The 21,780-nt window shown below is 40.4% G+C and overlaps 1 long non-coding RNA gene across 1 annotated transcript in view; it reads left to right on the top strand.

Moving 5' to 3' along the window:
* Positions 1 to 7,553: 7,553 nt before the first annotated feature.
* LOC146680094 (uncharacterized) overlaps positions 7,554 to 21,780 on the top strand; it is a 37,658-nt gene continuing 23,431 nt past the window's right edge. The window contains exons 1-2 of the long non-coding RNA XR_014917857.1: positions 7,554 to 8,966; positions 18,105 to 18,280. This is a non-coding gene — a long non-coding RNA (uncharacterized LOC146680094). The remainder of the gene's footprint in view (positions 8,967 to 18,104; positions 18,281 to 21,780) is intronic.

The raw sequence follows: 21,780 nt of genomic DNA, 5'->3' as shown, positions 1-21,780 counted from the left end.
GTAGCCTATAAGAACTGAAAGGTGAGAACCCTTGAGAAAGAAAAACAGTATAGGTAGACAAAAATACAATTTCTACTACTCCTGCCCCTTCCTTTTTACCTCTTTAACATTTTCAATTACTAATATTAAAATGTGGATTTTGGGGATTTTGTTTATAATGTAGCAATTATAATGTAGCAATTAGGCATAGTATTTCACTTTCGCAACTTTACTGAAATCAAAATAACACAACAGCCATACTGTTGAGTGAACATTTTCCGATTACAACAGCCATAATCGGAAAATGTTCACTCGTTCACGTGAACATTTTCCGATTTTTATGAAGGCATCAGAATAACAATGTTTTGCTCTTAGTCCCCTGATAGAGACAAAAAAATGCCACTGTGATAGTAAAAATATGATTGAAAATATGATTGAAAATTATTGCATCATTTCCCCCGGTTTTACGATTTGAACATACAAAAAATAATAGTGTGAAAATGTCTGTTAATTAATACATATTCTGCAGTATAAAAATGACAAACAATAAGGAAACTTGTAAAGAGGTTTTGCTTTTACTTCTCATCTCTAATTAAATGTAAAATTGTACCCTTCATCTTTCCTTGTTATTCTTTAGTGCCCCTTAATGCCTCTGTGTGATCCTTCTAATGATAATCTCCAGGTTTCATGCTTCCACCATCATGCATCTTAGCATTTCATTGGATAAAAACAAACATTATGCAGATTGTGAAGCTTAAAGTCTCTGATATGCTCCTGTTACTCTCTGATTTGGTATTAAAACACTAAACACCAGGGAATGAGTAAAGAAGAGAGCACACTTTCTGATGCTATCATGTTATTAAAGTATTATTTTCCCATTTTGATGGGTAAAAAAAACTTTACTATACCAACACAGTTATCTTCAAACCTGAAGACAAAGTGTATGTCTTTGCAATTTGACAGTGTTTTAACACAATCTGCAGGCATCGGAATACAGTAAACCATGAGTTGTTCGGCACCTGAGACAGTGCAGGAAACAGCTCGGTGCATCCTTCATGGGTGGTATAGTTTGTCTCTGAAGTTCCAAATGATCGTACACCCAGAAACATATCCACGCTTGGCCTGAACATGCATTATAATGTCAGCTCATCCCATCTAAAGCCCCCAACAGTGCCAAGTATTTCCAGCAGCATGCCCTCTAAAGATCTTTTTCCAAGACCCATTCACAGCATTTAAATCTGTGTTTAGCATGTGTGTTCATGTTATTTGGCTGGTCTCCTGAAGCTGATTGAATTTCAACTTTCTGCTAATTGGTGGCAGCCCTTCTACTGAAGATGTGCCTGATCCTTCGCCCTGTGAATTTGGGTGCGAGAGCATGGCGCTTCAATAGGAGCTGTGAATTTGATCAAATGGAGCTTTGTGCAGTGAAGCAACAGCATCTCTCGTGGGCATGTATGAACCATCAGGCAAGCATCTGCAAACATAAATCAAGTGAAATTAGTGGTTTAACTCAATATCAAGCTTTGCGTGCGTGACTGATGTTTATGATCCACCTCCAGCCTCCACCTTCAGGCAATGCGTTTGTGAGATTAGTGAGAGTTTTAATTAGAATTTCACTTTTGCATATCAGTTTTTAAGACATAGAGGTATTTGTTAAGCCATCTCTTGATGCTGCTGGGTTATGAAATACACACTGAGTCATTTCTGGCTTTGTCTTTTGTGGATAGCACAGCATTCATAGATCATCCTGACATTGTGCAAACTCTGACTTTTCCAATGCCTACATCTGGCATTGATCACAAACAAAAGGAAATAGTAATTTCTTAAATATTTTGTATATTTTTCGAGACATTAAAATGTAATTCAGACCCAGAGAAGGAATGTCTCTGTCTGGGTGGAAAACATGTCCATCATTATCATCTTTGACACAAATGCAAATCCTTCTTCCTGTGTTAGCCATCTGTGGTTGAAGTGCTGGGGCAGAAATTACTGAGGAAAATGGACACAAATAAAATGCAAATTCACCACAGACTACAAGTGGCTCCCCTCCCTCTGCTCAGATCGGGGGGCCTCTTGGTTCCCACACCACTTCCCCGTGTTTCTCCCAGGGTGCTGCTGGGATACCGACGGCTGCTTCTGAGCCTGCAGCAGAGACGCAGCCCTCCCATTGGCTTGTCTTTGTTCACCCTCATGCATGACATTCATCACCTGATTTGAATATATGCAAATGTTGCAATGGTGCCCCGTCAAAGGAAACACTCCCCCCACCACCTCTCTCGTCTCCCTTCATTTTCCCCGCTCTTTTCCTTTTTGTCTCTTTTCCTAACTGCTGCCTCCTCTGCTGTGTGGGAACCAGCTACGGAGGGCCAGATCTGCTTTGTCACATGGATTTATTTAAAAGAGTAGTGAGAGTCATGATTGTTAATTACCAGGCATATATTATAAGGAAGGTTACACTGCATCTGTTAAGGCGATTCACTGCTGAGGCATTATCTTTTTAAAAAACCTGATCCCACATCTGTTTCTACAGTGTATACAAGCCAAACACTGTCATAGGTGTCAAATATAACAGTCTGGTTGGTTATTTCCTTTCAGAGTGATCAAATAGCTTTTATTTATCATGTACATTTCTGATCACTCTCCATTAATAAGAAAAAATGCATTTCTTTGAACCAGCCTCAAGGAACTTAGTATCGCTGCAACAGGAGAAGCACAGATGTTGCATTCAAAATGGCTCTGTGCTTGAATGCAGCAGCCATACTACCAACATGCACCAGCTCAGGACCAAATATAATTCAGATCATTAATATTATTATGCACACCTGTGCCTCTTTTACCTGCCGTTATTTGGCAAAACGTGTCTGTGAACGAGGTTGATTGGAGGAAGAAAAAGAAAATCTAAGAGAGATTACTGACCAAAACCATTTAATGAGTGCTCTTTGTAAAAGCTTACATGCTATAATAAAAACAAACTGTAGTCACACACCTGTTGTGTCTCACCCACAAATGAAGCCTTTGAGATGCGTATTGGCCTTACATCTGCGTATTCACTGACCTATCATGGCCGTCTGTTTTCAGATTCAGAGACAAACACGGCAGAATTGGCTCAGCTTGATTCTGCTGCGATGCGTTAAGCTGTTGCGCTGGCGTCTCCTCACACGGTTTCTGGATTTGGGCGACATGAATGATTGCACACTTTAGATTGTAATTACGCAAATGTACGACGCTAATTCTGTTTCACCGAGTGCTTGTGTTTCCGGCAGCATAGATGATCCCATGGATCATCCACTCGCTCGCATGCACAGATGAGTGATGAACAAGTACACGCAAAAAAAAACCAAAAAAAAAAAAAAAAAACCACGAGAAAGCTGGTGCTTGAGGTATTTTTTAACTTCTCTTTGCCAGAGGAAACGACAGTTACACTCACTTAACCAAAGATGAACCTTCAGCAGCTCAGTTTTCTCAACCACTACTGTACTCTACCACTACATCATGTACTCGGTATAAATTCCATGAATCCGAAGAATATCAAGTGTTAACTGGACGCACCTCTTTTTTTACTCCAAGAAAACATTTCTTGGGGTAATATTTTGTCAGCCCCATGGGGGAGTCTTCTTACTCTTGGAAAGAAATTTCCAAACTCACATGCTCATTGTGAAACGTTTTCACTCAAATTTGTTGGTACACTAGGAAAAATGCCAAACAGGCAAAAATGTATAGTTTTTTTCATTTAGGAAAAAAATTAAATAAATCTACCCCCCTCCCCTAATTTTTATCTGCGCAGTCACATTTTCTAAATGACAACCGCTGTGCTTGAACTTGACCGACGGAATTGCCTGGGAAAAGAGGCGCGACTTTGGCCCTTTTGCTCTCCTCCTTTATGGAGTGGGGGGCTGCTAGAACTGATGTCAGCGCTCATTAGCATAAACTCCAGCCTGTTCCCAATTAAACCAGGAAAGCAGCAAGACCGTTCCTCTGTTTTCACATGGTGGAGAAAGCATCAACATCTCTTCCTCAGCCTGAGGATCAAGAACCAGAAGCAGGTGATGAAATGTAAGTTGAATGACTTTTCTGGTTATCAGTTTCTTTGACATGTAAGTTTAGCATTTGCACAGTATGTTTTTTTTCTTTTTCTGTTTTATTCTTTTTCTTTTTTTTAATGATCTGATCGCTTCTGTGTTGCATTCATGAACGTGGGGTTTGTTGATGTTGCAGCGATAAGTGCACGTGCCGCCTATGCTGTTGTGTTTTAAGTGTGTTTCATGAGTTGAGTGTTTGATTTTATCAGTGCGATGAAACTGATTTTGCTTTAGGTCAGTTGATCGCTTCAGGGCTGTGTGTAGGTATGTCAGCCCAATGCATGGACCTCTAAATGCCTCTCACAGATATTGAAAGGTTGGCCACCAGATCTCAACTGACCCAGGATGTAAGTGGGTCAGTCTCCAAATTGCTAATTAAGAATTACATGCTGTTAAAATAATTGCTTTTGTCACGTGCTGCTATACAAACAAACAAACAAACAAACAAGCTTCCTAGCATGGATTTCACTATCAGTGAATAATTCTCCCATCACCACAGCAAACGTCCATAACTGAGAAAACAAAATATATTATAAAATATCACAAACTATTCAATGTTGCAAATAATGTGATCAGTTCAAAACTAGAGGAGCTCACTGCGCTGAACCTTATCTATTTATTTATCTGTCTCTTTCAGTTGGACAAAAGTCAACATGGAAATTTCAGAGCTTTTCATGCCCATCATTTCTTTTTCCCCAGACATGATGATGCTAATACTTATAATCTGAACAATTCAAATTTGTGGGAAAACTCACAAGGCATTACTTTTAAAACTGCCAAATTCATTATCAATTTAGATATGAATGTTTTAAACCCTTTTGGAGAATCAGAGCTTTCCACCAACCCCAAAACAACTTATGACAATTAACTGCAGTACTTAGGCGCTAATTTAGGGGCATGACAGACTGAAGGACAAATATTGGCTTCCTGTTGGTCTTCATGTGTGACCTTTGACACCGCTGTTTCAGTGTCAGGTCAGGCCTCTTTGAAGAGCGGCCATTACAATTCCCAGAAGTGGCCTCTTGAATCGGTCACTTATTAACGATTGAACCCAACAGAGTTCAGTGTGGTCATGCATGATGACAGCCATACAAATTTGACAGGAATGAATGATTTTAAGGGGAAGTTGGATGCAGTTTAGGAAATCGTGAATTATGAGTGCAAGAAAACTAACTTTTCATTAAGCTTTTCAGTCTGTAAATTAAACAGATGAGATTCATATAAAGAAGAAAAGCAATCTCCAGTTTTGTGAGCACCATTGAACGTACCTTATAAATATGACTTTGTGAGCCGATTAATAAATTGATTTTTTTCTTTTAGTCAATAAATATATTTAGTATGTTGTCCAGGTAATTTTTTCCAAATGTAGGTTTATGCAAAAATTAAAATAGGAGGAGCTGACATGACAAACGCATGTTGAGCTAGACGTTGCTACTCCCTTGGTGAATTCGATTGTCTTTTACCGGTGATTGCACCACTATTCGATTTGCCTGACCTGTGTAATTTTACCGTATTTGAAAACCATTTTTAAACCTCTACTTTCTAAAGCATTCATTTTTTTATTGCCCAAAGATATCAACTCTTCATTAAAAGGACAACTAAACCTCACATTGTGCTAAGAAAGGGACAAACGTTTAATTATTTTTTCTCCAGTTGTCCTACATGTCCTGCTCGTCGATGTAAATTTTAAAAAAAAAATCTAAAATAATCTCAACAAATTTCTTTAAACTGTGTGTAGATTTGCAAACCTTCAGTATAATTGCCTCTAAGGGATGTATTTAGCATTTACACGTGCATATGTGTGTCATTACTTCGTATTAATGGAAACGCTTTTCTACTGCAGACAACAACAACAAAAAACAACACAAAAATATGTAACAAGATACAACCGTTCTTCTCCCGTCTCTATAAAATATTAGACTCCTTTGATATTAGCTGATTGCGCATTCTAGATATGATTTTACAGCTTACTTACGTTGAAAACGAAGACACTGCTGCTCTAAAATATGGTGACTGCGGGTCATTCTGCTAAAGAGATTACGCAGTTTCATGCGCTCCTATTTCGGTTTGAAGCCTCTAAATTTCAAAGCATTCGCACGAAGATCAATCACGTTTTTCTCCAATGCTGCAGAGAATAATGCCCTGCAGACAATTCTGTAGCATCATGTAGGCCTGTGCATGGATATTATTCAGTACCACCAATTATGCAACGAGGATTTTGATGATGAAGTAACTAATATTATGCATCTCCATTAGAGTGACACTAACGATCTTCAAATTCTTTGTGCGTGCTTTGTAATGTGAAAACAAATAAACACAAAATATCAGGCCTATCAGTTACTCCTGCAATTTTACAGTCACTACATCTGCAGAAATCAATAGTTTTGATGCAGCCTATCGTTTCTATTCATGGCTCTATTCCTGTTACATTGATGTCACGGAGTAATATGTCGTTTTTTGTGGTTTGCAATGTGCTGTGGACGTAGGCCGGAGATAATAAGCATGCAGGCCCGAACAGCAGCTCTGAGTTTGTGCCGTTAGGTGACGCTGTTTCGGCTCGAATGATCTGAACTACGCGGCAAAGAAGTGCGGATGTGCAGGCCTTATTAAGGGCCACAGTTACGAGATTACTGATTCACTTTGATTTAATTGACCGCCATTATACACTTGGAGATGTGTGGATGCTTAAGGGGAACCTCGCGACACTGTTAATATATTTAGAGAACAATAAAGGGACATATGATTTATAGTCTTTAATTGTAAGAGCCCTCATGATCCACGGGCAGCTGTGACCCAAGTTAATTTGACTGCAGGACTAAATATTAAGAACAAAAATAAATAAACTCTGGTTTCTGTTCTAAATTTGTGTATGGTCTGCTTGCTTCTATAAACGGGAAAATGCAGTTTAATGTCGAACCGTATGTCTGATTTATATTCATAACAATTCTCTCGCTGCTGTCACTATACTTCTGCTAACTCCACAATTAATAATGATAATGATCAGGTTTCCTTGGCTTGAGTTTAAATTGTGACTTTAAATCTTGCTTTGTATTTTCTACTTGGTTAATCTTTTCTACTTTTCTGTTGTCTTAATTTATAATTTAAACCAGCCAAATAATACATAACTGCTTTCCCTTTGGCCTATTCTTTTTAATCTTCCTAAATTCTGACATTTGGACAGTTATATTTACGCACACACTTGGTTTTTTGGGGGGGGGGGGGGGCAGATTGCCGTTTAGAAAGTCAAAAATGTAAAATTTCTTCTGGGATTAATGGGTCCACACGCCAAAAATGTTTTCAGATAAATGCAGAGGGAATAAAGCCGTATTATAACAGGCATCCGTGTTTTGAACTCGTGAATGTTAACCCTGCGTCGCACACGCAGTCTATTGGATGACACATTTGGAAGAATGTACCCCATCGCTTGACGTAAGCACGCAAAGAATCACGCTCGTTTCCGCGGCTCGTTTTTGTACCTTTTATCCTCGACTCTCCTCTCCGTATGTTAGTATCTGCAGTATGATTTCGTTTTCTTACAGACTGAATGCTGCGTTTTTATCAGCTCTGATACCGACATCTGGCACACGAGTGTTCACTCGTGCGCTCTGTTACGCACAAAGGAGAAGACGTAGCACCACGTAAAGCAACGTGACCCACTGGAGCCCTGGGGAAGCATCAGCTTCTCCTTGCGCTGCTAAGGCTGCGGCAACAGCACATCACACATCGCTGCTGTGCTCTTCTCCTTTTCTTACAAATCGTTTGCTGTTCAAGCGTTTATCCTGCAGTGCGCCTTTAAACCCACGGAAACGTGTAAATCTGCGGTCGCTTTTATTGTGCTTTGCTGCTCGGTGTGGCTCGGTGTTCCCGTACGCAAGATGTTGTCACAGGTGCCTCAGTCAAGCAATGTGTGGAGATCACTGCTCATTCCAGATGTCACTACCACCGCTGCCTAAAACAGATTGTTTTGTTGGTTTTGTTTGTTTGTTTGTTTATTTATTTGTTTGTTTGTTTTATTTTTTGTCCTATACTTCTGTATATTGACGACCATGAGGAGACAAGAGATGGAAAGATGAGGCTGGAAGGGAATGGAGGCTATGAGCATATCAATTCTTCGTGCAATACAAAACCTTCTGCCATAGAGTATGCCACTATAAAAAGCAGGGCGCCTTTTACCCTGTCGTTTTTTTCCCAGTAGACCAAAATTTGAGGTCTGCGTCTGTCTCCAGTTGATTCTCCCTGGCTCCTTTCTCTCCTCCGTCTCCTGGGCTCTCTCACCAGCAGCCACAGAGATTGTGCTTTTCGGCTCACCACGTATATCAAACGCTGGATGCAACTTAAAGAAAGAGAGACCCGTCATTCAAGCATAACAATGGATTTCACAATGGTCACCGAAGAATGTTTGAGTTTCTGTACACGTCGTGCACACCAGGCGTTATGTTTGCAAGAGAGAGAGAGAGAGCGAGAGCGAGAGCAAGAGAGAGAGAGAGAGAGAGAGAGAGAGAGAGAGAGAGAGAGAGAGAGAGAGTGAGAGGAGGGGACCGGCGACGCAACATCACCGCATACTGTCATCGGGGGCTGGTGAGGAGAAAGCAGGAGGATGCTGGCAGCAGTATCACCTCGGCCTTGGCTTGTGTCGATGCAGAAGTAATGGCAGTGATTTTTTTTTTTAAAGAAATGAAAAAAAGAAAAGAAAGTCATGAAAAGGAAAAAAAGAAAAACCACTCTTCTTTGGGTTTGGATCAACTCATTGTGTAGATTTACTCTCAATCTGCGAAGGCTTGTTCATCGATTGGCTGGACTTTGGGCTCTTAGAGTTTGGTTGCACTTGAGAGATGGCCGATAGAAACTTGAATTAACGCACTGAATGGACTTCAGCTGGAGATGTGGAATTTACTGAGTACACAGCTTGTAAGTATGTTTTTAATATGATTAATTTAAGGTCATGTAGTCTTAACCTTGAGACTCTGGGGGGGAAAGGTAGCTCGAGTAACATATTTCAAAAGCACTATCGCTAAAAGCAATACTAATACTACTACTACTACTACTACTAATAATAATAATAATAATAATAATAATAAAAATAATAATTGTATGTAATAGTATTTATGTAAGTTAAAAAAAATCATGCAGAAATATAAATGCACTTTTCAGTAAAGGTTGCATAGTGGTTCAAGTTAAACTGAAAATTTCGCTGTCAATTATGGTGAGCTCTAACTGATGAGTGGCAGCCGGCCCTTCCATCCCATATTAGCGGGCCCATCCATTGAGCGCTGATGAGGCGGGCTTAGTGGCCCCAGAGCTGGCGTTTATAAAGCAAACAGTTGTGTGATTGTTAGCAGAGCCTGGGAAAATGTCCCCTTGGCTGGGAGGTGGAGGGACTTGACGCCAGAGCCTCTTGTTAAGAAGACTTGTGTGCTCCCAGACAGCATTGTGATGCTAATGAGCACCAGCACGTTGTTGAACTTGATGTTGACTTTCTTTCTTTCTTTGGGAGATTTTTTTTTCTTTCGTAGTCTTCTTTTTTTTTTTCTTGGTCACTTGTTTGTGGGAAAATCTTCTCTGGGGCTACAGCGTGAAATTAATTAATCAGGCCATTGCAGATGAGTATATAGAAACAGAAAATCGCAGAAACAATCAAATATATATATATATATATTATATTTCTTTAGTTATAGTATTGTTATTTTTTTATTTCTTATTTATTTATTTGCCAAAATATATTTTGGCAAAATTCAACAAGGCAGTCATTTGCAATCATTTCCAGGACTTACACTATAAGAGATTTGTTATCTCTCACAGATGTACTTAAAATAATAGTTTCATATATAACAATTGAAATCTAAATATTGATATATGATGGCTCGCTTCGTTATTTAGAAATGAAATCGTTTCATTAGTAGAGTTAATTTCTTCATATATATATATATATATATATATATATATATATATATATATATATATATGAGATTATTCTCCTATTTTCTTTCTCTCACCATGCAACAGGTGCAGGACTTCTGTAAATTGTCTGCCATCTCTACTTAAAACATTAAAACACACAATTTTTCCGCATCATATAAAATCAGGCTTACAACACTGCCGCTTTATTTATTTCTATGCGATAAGTTTTATTAAGGCATTTCATTTAAATTCAGTACACACAGTTTCGCTGCATAGAAAAACTAAACTCAACACTATAGCTGCCATCTTCATGCGTAAAATTCGGGCGTAAATCTGGCATTTAAGTATAATTTTAGAGTTAAATTGCGGTCATATTTATGCTGTGTTTGCGTGTCAAAACAACACATTTAAATTAAATCACATTAAAACGCAGGGGATTCTGGTTCTTGAAGTCTGTTCGCAGATTCATATAATTATTCAATTCATAAATTATTTTATTCTTCTCAGAAAATAGATTTCAGTACTGAAAAGTTGGTGTGTAACCTCTTGATTAGAATTTCAGTGTCGTTTTCCCCCCACGTTTGTAACTATGTTTACTTAGTTTTAATTTCAAAATATTCTTCCCTAAATTTTATTTAGTCTCAGAGCTTTCAGATTTGCTTACAAACCCGTAATAGTTCAGATTTTTACTTTTTCTCTAAAAATAACAACGACAGTGGCAATTAATTTCATTCGTTTCAGCACCATGGACAGAGACTCCCCTTTTCTCTTTTTCTTTGTGAAGTTCAGTCTTTGTACTTTTCGTGATAAACATTAAAATTCAAACACACTCTGCAGCTTTGTTCTTTTAATTTACTTTTACTTTTTTGTTTTTCACCTTTTTGCTATTATTTTTTTTTTATTATTTAGTAGGGAAAAAGCAGAAAGAAGCAATCATTTCACCCCTTGATATCACCGAATCCATACACCGTAAGTCATATGTGACTTTAGCAAACGGTATAAACAAATCACCCCTGAGAGTGTATTTTATTCTAGTCTATTTTATTTACTTTATTTATAGTATAAAGGCTAAAACGGAGAGGTGATAAGGATAAGATGGGGCATGAAAATAGAACAGAATACTCTGAGTGAAGGTAAGAGGTTCAATTGGTTGTCCTGAACACCTTTACTGTACTTCATGTCTGACAGGACGTGACGCAGTCAGGGGGCGGGCTCAGATGCATCAACTCGAGCCTGATGAAAGCAGAACTGAGAGTCAATCAGAATTAACGCACAGTACAAGCATTTTATTTTAACAGAGAAAGACAGAAAGAAAAAGGAGACACAGACGCACACACAATGATAGTTACGGCTTACGCTGCAGATAATGCGATTTTATCCAATTCTCAGCAAAGCTTTTAATTCACTTATTTCCAAAAGAATAACAGTTATTACTTTTTTAGATAAAGAATAATTGGCTTGTTAAGTTAATTGAAAAATTGAAAGTTATAGCATTTTTAGTAATAAAAAAAGACAAAAAATTAAATAAAGCATGATAAAAACTATTTCCTTATATTTTAGTGTCGTAAATTCGGTGCGTTGGTAGTTAAAGAAAAATGTGAATTTGTGGAGTTTTTTTTTTTTATTTGCACGCACACACACACACACACACACACACACACACACACACACACACACACACACACACACACACATAAGGAGAGAGCGAGGAGGGGGTGATTATTATGAATATACTTTTGAATAAACGGTTGTGAATTTTATGAAGCTCCATCTAAAACACGCAGCGTTAGCTGAAAGTGACGAGTTAACACATTACAGGCTTTTACTGAGATTGCACGAAATCCTACGTCTAATGTATTCCTATTTATGTTTTTGCGTACACTGACGCTTTGTAGTCATTCTCTGCATTTTGTTAATTTGACCTCCAGACAATCACCTCACTGAAATTATTAACTAAAGCTTAAATGCTGATTTCCTGAAACCTAGTAGTTATAATCAAAATAAACGCATAGAAAATGGAACAGGGCTGTAAAAATAAGATGATTTGTAATTAAAAAATAACGCTATACTGCTTAACTTAACGGGCTTTTATCCAAAAACAGACTGCAGGCTGTTATATCTTTCTTCATACGAGCAGACTTCCTGTCTTTACGCACAGGATATTTAGGGATGTCCCTAAACACGGACAGGTGTATGCTGCCCATGCAGATTCATGCATTCATGTGACTGTGGTGGTGTTACACACTGTTGCATGGCTATCTCCATTTCTGGTTATCTTTTTTTATTTTTGGAATAGGCTTCTGCTATGCTGTTGTTATTAGCGATGTGAGGAAAGCACAGTACATGATCTGTAGATTGACAATAGAAAAGGAAAATAATTAGCCCTTACATTGTTGAGGGAAATCACCTCCTAGTAGATTTTGGCAGGGTCTTCGGACTTCATATTGAGGTCCAACAACCACTCCCACAGGCGGTATCTGTTTATTATAGCGAATAAGCTTAATGGAAGCTGTTCTGGAAAACATTGTGTCTACTCTGTCTTGAACTTTCATTACTCCGTGTGTCCGTTTTATCCACCCCATATCTCTGATGCTAACCCATGTGTGCGTGCCAGTGAGCATACCTAATTTCGCGCGTATCCCTTGGCAGTCTGACCCCGAGGCCCCGGAGCGGCCCTCCGCCTCCTGCTCCCCATATCTGACACTGCTATGCGCCTTCTCCTCACTCTCGCTTTCTCTTCCTCGGGCTTTGCTGCGGCTTGCTTGATATCCCACATTATTTCTCGTGTATTTCTTACGTGCACATGGTGATGTTCTGTGTAAAATGGGCTTTGTCTTCGCGCGTGTCGGTATCCCACATGGTCGACACGCGGTATCACAGCTGGACATAGCCAAAGGAGGAGGCTTCAATCCCTATCTGAGACTGGAAGAATATTTCTGCCTAGTGGATTTTAATATTGCTGCCTCTGAGCAAGGTGTGAGCGTCCGATTATGGAACCTGCTCTTTCAAATAGAATCTGTGAGTATGTTGTGTATTATTCTCAATTCAGCGTGACCTATCTAATCTAAAATTTTATGATAATTAAAATAAAAGTAAAAATAATGCAATTAATTTAAATTATTTACCTTATTTGCTTTGATTTATTTGGGCACCATTAATTTATTAAAATAATAAGTATTTGTACCGCAAAACTGGCTTACTGCCTTATTAAAGATGTCGATTTACTATTTCGTCCTGCCTTTATATTTGGAATCCATTCCCCCCCCCCCCCCCCCCCCTAAATTCTAGCTCGACGCGCTTATCACGAGGAAAAGTAGCAAGTTCGAGTATAATAGCCATGTGTGGCTGATTATAAAGGATTATAAAGGCTTGTTCATCCTGCTGTCACAACATGCTTTAGTCCAGAACACACAGTAACATCAAGTGAGGCGGGACTTGTTCCACTAGATCATGTTGTTGACATTTAGCTGGAAGCTCGTGTGCTGTAGGTTATATAGGCCTTTGGAAGTTTGTCTTGCTTTCAAACAATTCATGGATTAATTCACTCAACGAGGAAACTGTGCTCTATGCTCTGAAATGGGTCGATGTGAGTTGGCATTTAAAAGAACAATAAGCCGGTTGTTTGTGAGTTCTGTTGGGAAAAAAGCGGACGTAGCATCGTCTCTTATGTGTTGTGTTATCGCTGTAGAAGCCAAAGTTGGACATTAATAGTTGGTACATGTATGCTATATTAGGGCATAGAGCCGGGTTTCCTGTTACGCCTGTCCATAGATGACAGGTGGATGTATCATCATCCTCCTCCTGCAGCTGGGTGACTTCACCCTGCAGATGCTCCTCAGGACTTGTAGTAGGAGGAAGTTCAGCAGTGTTTTTGAAGAACGGAGATGATGAATAGTCCGCAGTTTGATTGCTACGAGGTAGGAATAGGCTCGGTTGAAAATAAGACAGGTTGTATGGTGCCATTGCTGCTTTGCCTCTGAAGCACATGTGGTGATTGTGGGGATGTAAACTATGGCTTCCATGTTCCTTTCTTAATATTACTTGTCCTGCTTCTGTATTAATGCCTTTTCAGTTTGGAGCTGTCTGGTGATGCTAGGCTTGTTCTGAACAAGCCATACCGTAAAGATCTTAATAAAACAGGGTATTACCTTGACTGTAACCTGCTTTGTGCATGCGCGCATTTCGGTGTGTACATTATATAGAGAGAGGGAGCGAGAGAGAGAGGGGGAGAGAGTGAGAGAGGCGTGCGCATGCATGCAGGCGGAATGCAATGGCTCCATGTGACCACAACACAAGCACCTCCGGCGGCCCCTTTAAGAGACGTGGGTTAGTTTTTCTCTTTGGTTATCTAGCTGTATGAGTTTATGTAATATCATAAAGCTAGAGAACCGAATGTATAAACTAATTCTGCAGTCGTCACGGCAGAGCGAGCCGGAACCGGACCGAGAAGGGGGTGCTGCCGGAGCGGATGGATGCAGCCTGCACGGAGGACTGGAAGCCCGCGGCAGCGTCCGTGCATCGCACAGGGAAACGTATCCCATCTCCTTGGACGTGCACCGGTGCAGAGAGGAACATGGCCTCCAAAAAACGGATTCATGGTGCTATATTTCTTTCGAGAAGGATGCGTGGAGTGACAGTAGCAACCGGAGACAGGCTCCATTCATAGAGTGATGAGGAGGAGGGCGATTCGGCAGTGGTGTTCATGCTTTGGTGCTTTCTCTTTGAATGGAACGTGCTTGCCTTGTTACAGTAGCTAAGACTGGTGTTTTAGATAGGTTTTGTTTTTTGTTTTTTTGCATTAACCGTGTAGTTATTTCGATGCCGATAAACAGGGGAGATGAGGTGAGATGAGCACGAGCTGTAGCTAGAAGAGGCACCTGATTGGAGGGATCTTGAATGTCACGTGTTCTATCAGAAGCCCCCATGTCCCCTCTCTGCTGGCCTGTTTGTGTAGCCTATTGGATTTGGAAAAATTGTATTAAGAATCAAAGCTTCTTATTGGTAGCAATCTGTTAATGCACATTGTTGTATTTTACCTTTAAAACGCAAAATGCAGGTGCGTCATCGAGCCATGTCACACCATGCAGAAGTACTCTGTTTAAGAGGTACACTCACCTTTATGTGCTTCTGTTGATTCTGATGGCAATAATCCATCTTTCAGATACATTAAGAGTGCTTAATATATTATACCTATAGGAGTAAGGAGGAGGATGTGTAGCAGGTCATCAAAGTAATGTGTGACAGGTTATGAAGTGGAGGAAGAAGACACAGATGTTTGTCAAAGGGATCATGTTGTATTCGTGGATTTAGCATGATTGATGTCCTTATCGGGAGCATTTTAAAACTTCACAGACACAGAAAACAGTTCAAAACAACAGCTCATGCTTGTGCTGAGGCCAGGAAAGCACAACGTTGTGCAGTTAAAACAAAGGCACATTCTGGTTTTGATGGTGAGAAAAACAAGCATGCTACATTGCCACTAAGTTGTATTTTCTCTGTTAAAAGGTAGATATGACTGAGCACTCTGGCCTCTCACAAATCACAGCATGATTTGATTGCTGATGTAGAGTAGCAGGCCAAGCAGAGGGATTTTGGGAGGCAGCATCACTGAAAGGCAGGGTCAGCTGGGTCACCCAGACTGGTTTTCAGGCTTGTTTCATAATGCTTTTTGGGGTGCACATTATCTGCTCATTCTCCACTCAATCTGAGTCAGAGTGGAGCTGCCACTGAGTGACAGGATGTTCTCTGTAGTGTGAAGCATATGGAATTTTAAACAAGCCAATTCAGTGCCATAGCTGCTAAATCTGTGGCTGCTTGCGGCTCTGCACCGTGGAGAGTGTGTGAGTGTGTAGCAGAACAGAGCCTGGTGCTACTGTTGGTAGGCCCTGGCTTATACTGCGTCACAGAGCAGGGCAGGTGCTAGCAATGGACCTAGCTAGAAGATGTCTGTGCCTTCTCAGTGAGCTGTGCTTTTGTGGTGTCATGCTGCTGTACGTGCGAGTCGGTATTGTCTGTGCATATTAGTAAATATGTGCCATTCACACGTAAGGTTAGAAATATTAGCTCCCTGCAGTTGTAATTATGATAATATTAGTGTGTGCTGTGCAGTTATTGTTCAGTTAGTGTAATAGAGTCTGGTATTATGCAAGGTTTGCATGGTGTCAGGATATCCACAATGTGAAATCAGTACAAGCTTATTTCTAGGTGAGACATTTTTATATAAAGAATTAAGACCTTCAAATGAAATCAAAGCCACAGCATTGTGATTTGATAAACCCAGTATTTGAAAAATAGTTACGACTTGTGGACAATGTGTGCTGAAATCTTTTTTTTATAATTCTCCTCTCTTCTATTCATTTAACCGATAATTAAGCTGAGGCACTTATAATACATCACGCCCTGTCATCTGTGTGCTATAACAACAGCACCAGCCTCCCAGCTTCCTTCCAGCTGTAGTAGAATTTCATGCATTGCTGAGGGGTAATAAATGGAGGATATGGGGAGAGGCCTTTGAGATTGAAATGCAGTCTGCTGAGTGACTTAGAGGCAGGCTAGACGTCGGTGTTCCCACATTAATATGTGTCTGTCTGGGCCCTCTCCACCATCAGGAGGAGGCCCTCAACACCAGATGGAGCCCAGTCTAGTCTAGTCTAGGTCTAGCCTACAAGCACCTGCCACATGGCTGCATTAAACTGTCCATTGTCTCTGTGATTTCTCTATTTGTAGGCCTATTTGAATCTCATTTATTGTTTCACATGCCTGGGTTTATTCTGCATTATAATGGCAACATTAACAAATGGCACAAAGTTGTGGTGAGACTAGAGAGAATAGGACTAGAAAGACAGGACTGAGTATTTTGTGTAAGACAGAGGGGGAAAAAATTCTCTTTTATGCACAAATGCATGCATTTCCAACCAAATCTATCATGCCTATAGCCTTTCTCACTGAAATGTAAGCCTCCAATTTATCAACAATATTTTTATGTTTTAGCTCTGTGTGTTTCATAAGGGCAGGCAAAAATTCTGGGACAGAGCAGCCATGCTGTTTATTGTCCATCATTGTTTTCGGTTTACAGACCTATTACCAAGGTAACATCCTTTTCTTGAATAATTGTGAGCATTATTTCAAGTTACTATAATACGTTTTCCCTTAAAAAATTGCTTACATTTTTAAACTTCAGATTTGGAAAAAAAAAAAAGTTAATATTATGATTAACATTATACGTTTGCCTTTGAGTGTGAAATAAATCAGTGTTTGTGGTCTATGTGATTCAACATTGTCTGAACCCATATTCCAGCTTTATCAGCTTTCTATTATCGTTTTACCTTGAATTGCAGTGGCCTATATAAACCTCTTCTCTGAACTTATGAATTCTGGGTTTGGTAGCCTAGCAACAGCCTCTGACCCATGCAAGGGAAAGAGGAAAAAGATTGAAAGGCTGACATGCAGGCTTTAAACCCGCAAAGGATGTCAGATTTTACTGGATGTAATCTTTGAGTATTTTGTGTAATCGTGTGTGTGTGTGTGTGTGTGTGTGTGTGTGTGTGTGTGTGTGTGTGTGTGTGTGTGTGTGTGTGTGTGTGTGTGTGTTTGTTGAAGAGATTGGTGTTACAGGCAACTGCAATAGAAAAACATAAGAAATTTTTCTTGTAATTCTAAACAGGTAAAGCTGTATTAGTAATCTGCATTACTCTTAACATTTAATACTGTAGTATTAAATAGAGGTTTTCTTTATATTAATTTATATTAAATACATAAATGAAATTCATTAGAAATGAGGTGGCTTTTTCCTTGTAGCTTTGCTATATTCCTGCTCCAGTTCAGGTATAAATATTGTTTTTTGAAATAAAGTGTTGCTGTATTAAGAACCAAAGCGCTAATTGTAGCTGACAATTTAAAATAGAAGTTTGATAGTCTTGATTCGATTTATGAATCAAAACTTAGGAAAAAATATGCTGTGATACTACTAGGAGGTCCAAATTAAAGGCTTTTTTATTGGTGTAACAATCCTCGAATATTTTCTGTGAGAGCGTGGGCAAAAGGTTTATGGTGGTGAAATTAAATTGTGACCTGGGCTCAGGTAGATTATGACCATAACCTGCTGCAGGAGTGGGCCCTCTCTCAACTTAACGCTTTATGTTTTTGCAGGAATCTGCGCAGTGCAGAGTGATGGCAGTCACACAGAAATACACAGACCTCACCAGCAGGCCTGCGCCTGGACCTACAGGACAGCAGAAGGTCAGAAGGGAAACAGCAGCCTCCTGCCCCGAGGAGCAAAGGTCACTGACTGGGTCAGGATGAGGCTTCATCACTGTAGTGCAGAGGTGAGACACACAGTGCTATGCTAATAATCTGTTTTTGTCAACACACTTGAACTTGAAACAGTTCTAAACTACCCTCAATTAATTCCACATAAACAGATGAACTAGTTTGCTTGAAAACTTTACATTTATAATGTACATTGAATTAAGTCTTCAGAGTATGACAGTTTATGTCTTCACAGAAAAGCGGTGAGCTTTACATTCTTCTCATTCTTCACATACACCCTTTTTGTTCACTCATCTCTTGCCCTCTGCTTAATAGTGCCTGATCCAATTTGTTAGATTCTTCGGATTTGGCAGATAAGAAGGGGTGGCCACTTGTATAATCTATATTTTAATTCATGTGTCCACGCTCTTTATCCCTTTAAACATACATAGGTGGGGGGCCTTAGCCTGTTGTGTGCATAAGGTGTGCTCATGTGGAAAGACTTTCAGGGTGGCTAAGTCCCTCACTTCACTAATTCTCTCTTTTCATCTCTCTCCCTCTATGTCCTCCTCTTTCTAGTTGGCTCTTCTTTGGTCTCTATAACACCCTTTATTTTCCTGTGCTCCCACAAAGAAATACTTCTTTCTTTACTTCATTATTATTATTATTATTATTATTATTATAAAAGCTAACCCTTTTTCACCCGACTGGTAGAATTTTTAAAAATGTTCCCATCCAGTTTCTTGCATAGTTATTGGTTATTTTAAAGGAAAATGTGTGGTTCACTGTTTTGTATTTTTCCCCTCTATTAGATGCTCATCACAGTATATATCCTACTGTATTGACAGATATTTCTGGCTTCGGTTGCCAGTTACTTTGCTACCTAGTTGGCAAAACCTTGCAAGCTATGTGTTTTATAATGTTGCAGATGATGGAAGGCTGAAACCAGATGTAGGTGACTCACCCACTTCCCTCCCCACTTCCTCCTGAGTGTCGAGTGACATGACAAGATTACCTTCCCTATCCTAACAGTTGCTATAGCAGGCCATCAAGGGTGAGAACGCTGCTCAGCTCGTGCATGTTCAACCTCCTGCAGAGAACAAAGTAGACGGAGTGATGGAGGCAGTACTGGAGAGGGAAGCAGAGGGAGATGAAGCCCCTTCCATAGAGATTGAGGGCCGTCATTGGGGATAGACAGAAGAAGTGATTTTTTTTTATTTCCCTCCAGGGTTAGATGAGCGTTCTGTGACATTGGCTTAGTTCTATATCAGCATGCCCCCCAAGAGAAGAGGTTGCGTTTGAGAATCAGACAAGGGAAGATCAGAGGAGATTTCACAGCCTGTGGCTATCCTCCTCCATAGCGTTAGACCACCTCTTAAACCTCCTTTGCTTTGCTTCAACTCGATGAGGGCTGCCGGTCTACTTAGTCAATATCATATCCACGAACTAGATAAATCGATGCAAACAAGCTTTGGCTGGACATGAGCTTTAGAAGTAGAGGCATAGCTACAGGCTAAATTTGACACAGAAATGCATCAATCCAGAAGTGACACTCTTCACGTCCTCTTTGTATTCATAGCAGCAATTAAGAGCTAGCATGCACCAGCGTGCATTCATGCTGTGTTTTCCCCTCACAAAACTCCCATACACATTGTGCATTAGTTGCAATTGTTCCATAAGCAAGTGCCGGTGGGAGCATGTGTGATTTCACACATTGCAGTGTTGCTTCCACAGCTGAGCACTCTCATGTATATGGAAAGACTTGAAGAGAGGGAAGCAGTAATCCTCTCATTTACAGTACCTCAGATCTGGTGTGCCTTCTTTCTCTTTCTCTTAGTTTCTCTCTTGAACACGCAAACACACATGCACACACACACACACACGCACACACCCGCACACACCCGCACACACACGCACACATGCACACAAACAAACGCACACACAGACACCTCAGCATGTCATATCTCCTCCTGCTCAAACCTCCCACCCCCCTCCTCCATCCCAATTCAGGCTCATCTTGCCATCACCTCTCCAGCTCCGCCACCCCAGAGAAACCAATTCAGACTGTAGCTCCACACCGTCATGGCATGTTGGCCAAGGGAGATGGAGTCCTTTCAGGTTCTCGGCTACAACCTCCCTCCCTCCCTCCTCCCCTGTCGCTGCCCCCTTGCTGCTTCTCAACATTTCCTCAACATGCCTGGTGTAACAGCAGGGTAGCTAGACAGCATGATAGGACTGCTCCTGAGAATCTGTTGGAGTTATTCTGCACATTATGTGACCTTTTAAAGTTTCTACAAAATTGCATGTGGGTGTGTGTTTTTTATGATTCTGCTCTGAGCCTGCCGTTGCATGGTTAATACTGTCAGATTAGTGAGAGTGTTAGAAACAAATGAAGCCTGCATTATGTGTTTAAACAGACTGATTGTGAGGTTTATCTGTAATAGGTTATCTTTATTGGCAAAACCAAACACCTACCTCCCACCCGTGGCTTCTTAAAGTTGGCAATCTGCTCCTAACAGCCGGCTGTTTGCTGGGAATATTTTTCCCAGGCTTTCTAGATTTGTATGCAGAAACCGCGCTACTTGGCTGTTCTTAAAAGTTGATTTAAATTATACCCTCTGCATTATGCGGCTTGATAGGAAATAAATCTCTTCAAGTGAATACACTGGATGGAGGGAGGTGGTGAAAGGGGCCAAATGTGTGTTTGCCTGGGTGTGCGTTGGCACAAAGGTTTAACGTTGTGTTAAAGTATGTTAACTGAAATTAAAGTCTGTGCTGAGGGGCTTGAAAAAGGAAAAGAGAGAGGAGGATATGGGTGTCAGGAAAACAGAATTGGGTTTAAAAACAAAAAAACTTTAAAAGTAGAATCAGCCTCTGGGAGAAAGCTGTCCATGTTAAAATTATGTGTGATATTAACTGTTAAAGAGTTCATATAGTTTACATATATGTACATTTACTGTGTAGTTTGGTGCGTGTAGTACATTCAGCAAATATAAATTACCATACAAGTTACTCACTTTGCATTGGTATTTGTTATTCTTTACCTCCTTAAAGCAGAGAGGCCTCTGGCATCTCAATGTGCACTGGCTGAATGGTGGCTGTATTAAAGATTGGTGGTGGCGAGGGTGGTGGGGTGCAGCAGGGTGACGAACAGAGCGCAGAAGGGAGGGACAGGGGTCCACTGAAAGGCAGAGTGAATAGGAAAGGGGAGGGGGGGGGCATTAGTGGCGGAGGCAGGCTGGGGGTGGCGGGGGGCCTCCATTGGTTCAATGCAACGGCCGAAGCAGCTGTGAAAAGAGGTCTCCCCTTTTTCCCACGCCCAGTACGACGCAGAAACCCTGCTTCAGCCTGCCAGGGTCAAGTCACATTTTTAATATATACACTGGGCCTGCGGACTCTCACAATGCATACGCACAGCTCATTTATTTTATGTATGCACACAGACAGACACACACTTGTATGCACACAGCAAGTAGGCAGCCTCTCAGACGGCGACAGAGGTGGGGGCCAGGAGAGAGTATTATGACACTGTTTTCTATCCCGCTGGAACCATTGTTTCATCTTGCAAATTAACAAA

The sequence above is a fragment of the Copadichromis virginalis genome, linkage group LG23, assembly GCF_057382275.1.
Source record: "Copadichromis virginalis isolate Kocher_CV1m ecotype Utaka linkage group LG23, C_Virginalis_male_GT1.1, whole genome shotgun sequence".
In the NCBI taxonomy this organism is placed as follows: domain Eukaryota; kingdom Metazoa; phylum Chordata; class Actinopteri; order Cichliformes; family Cichlidae; genus Copadichromis; species Copadichromis virginalis.
Note: the sequence above shows the minus strand (reverse complement) of the source record. Positions and strands in the feature narration are given on the sequence as shown.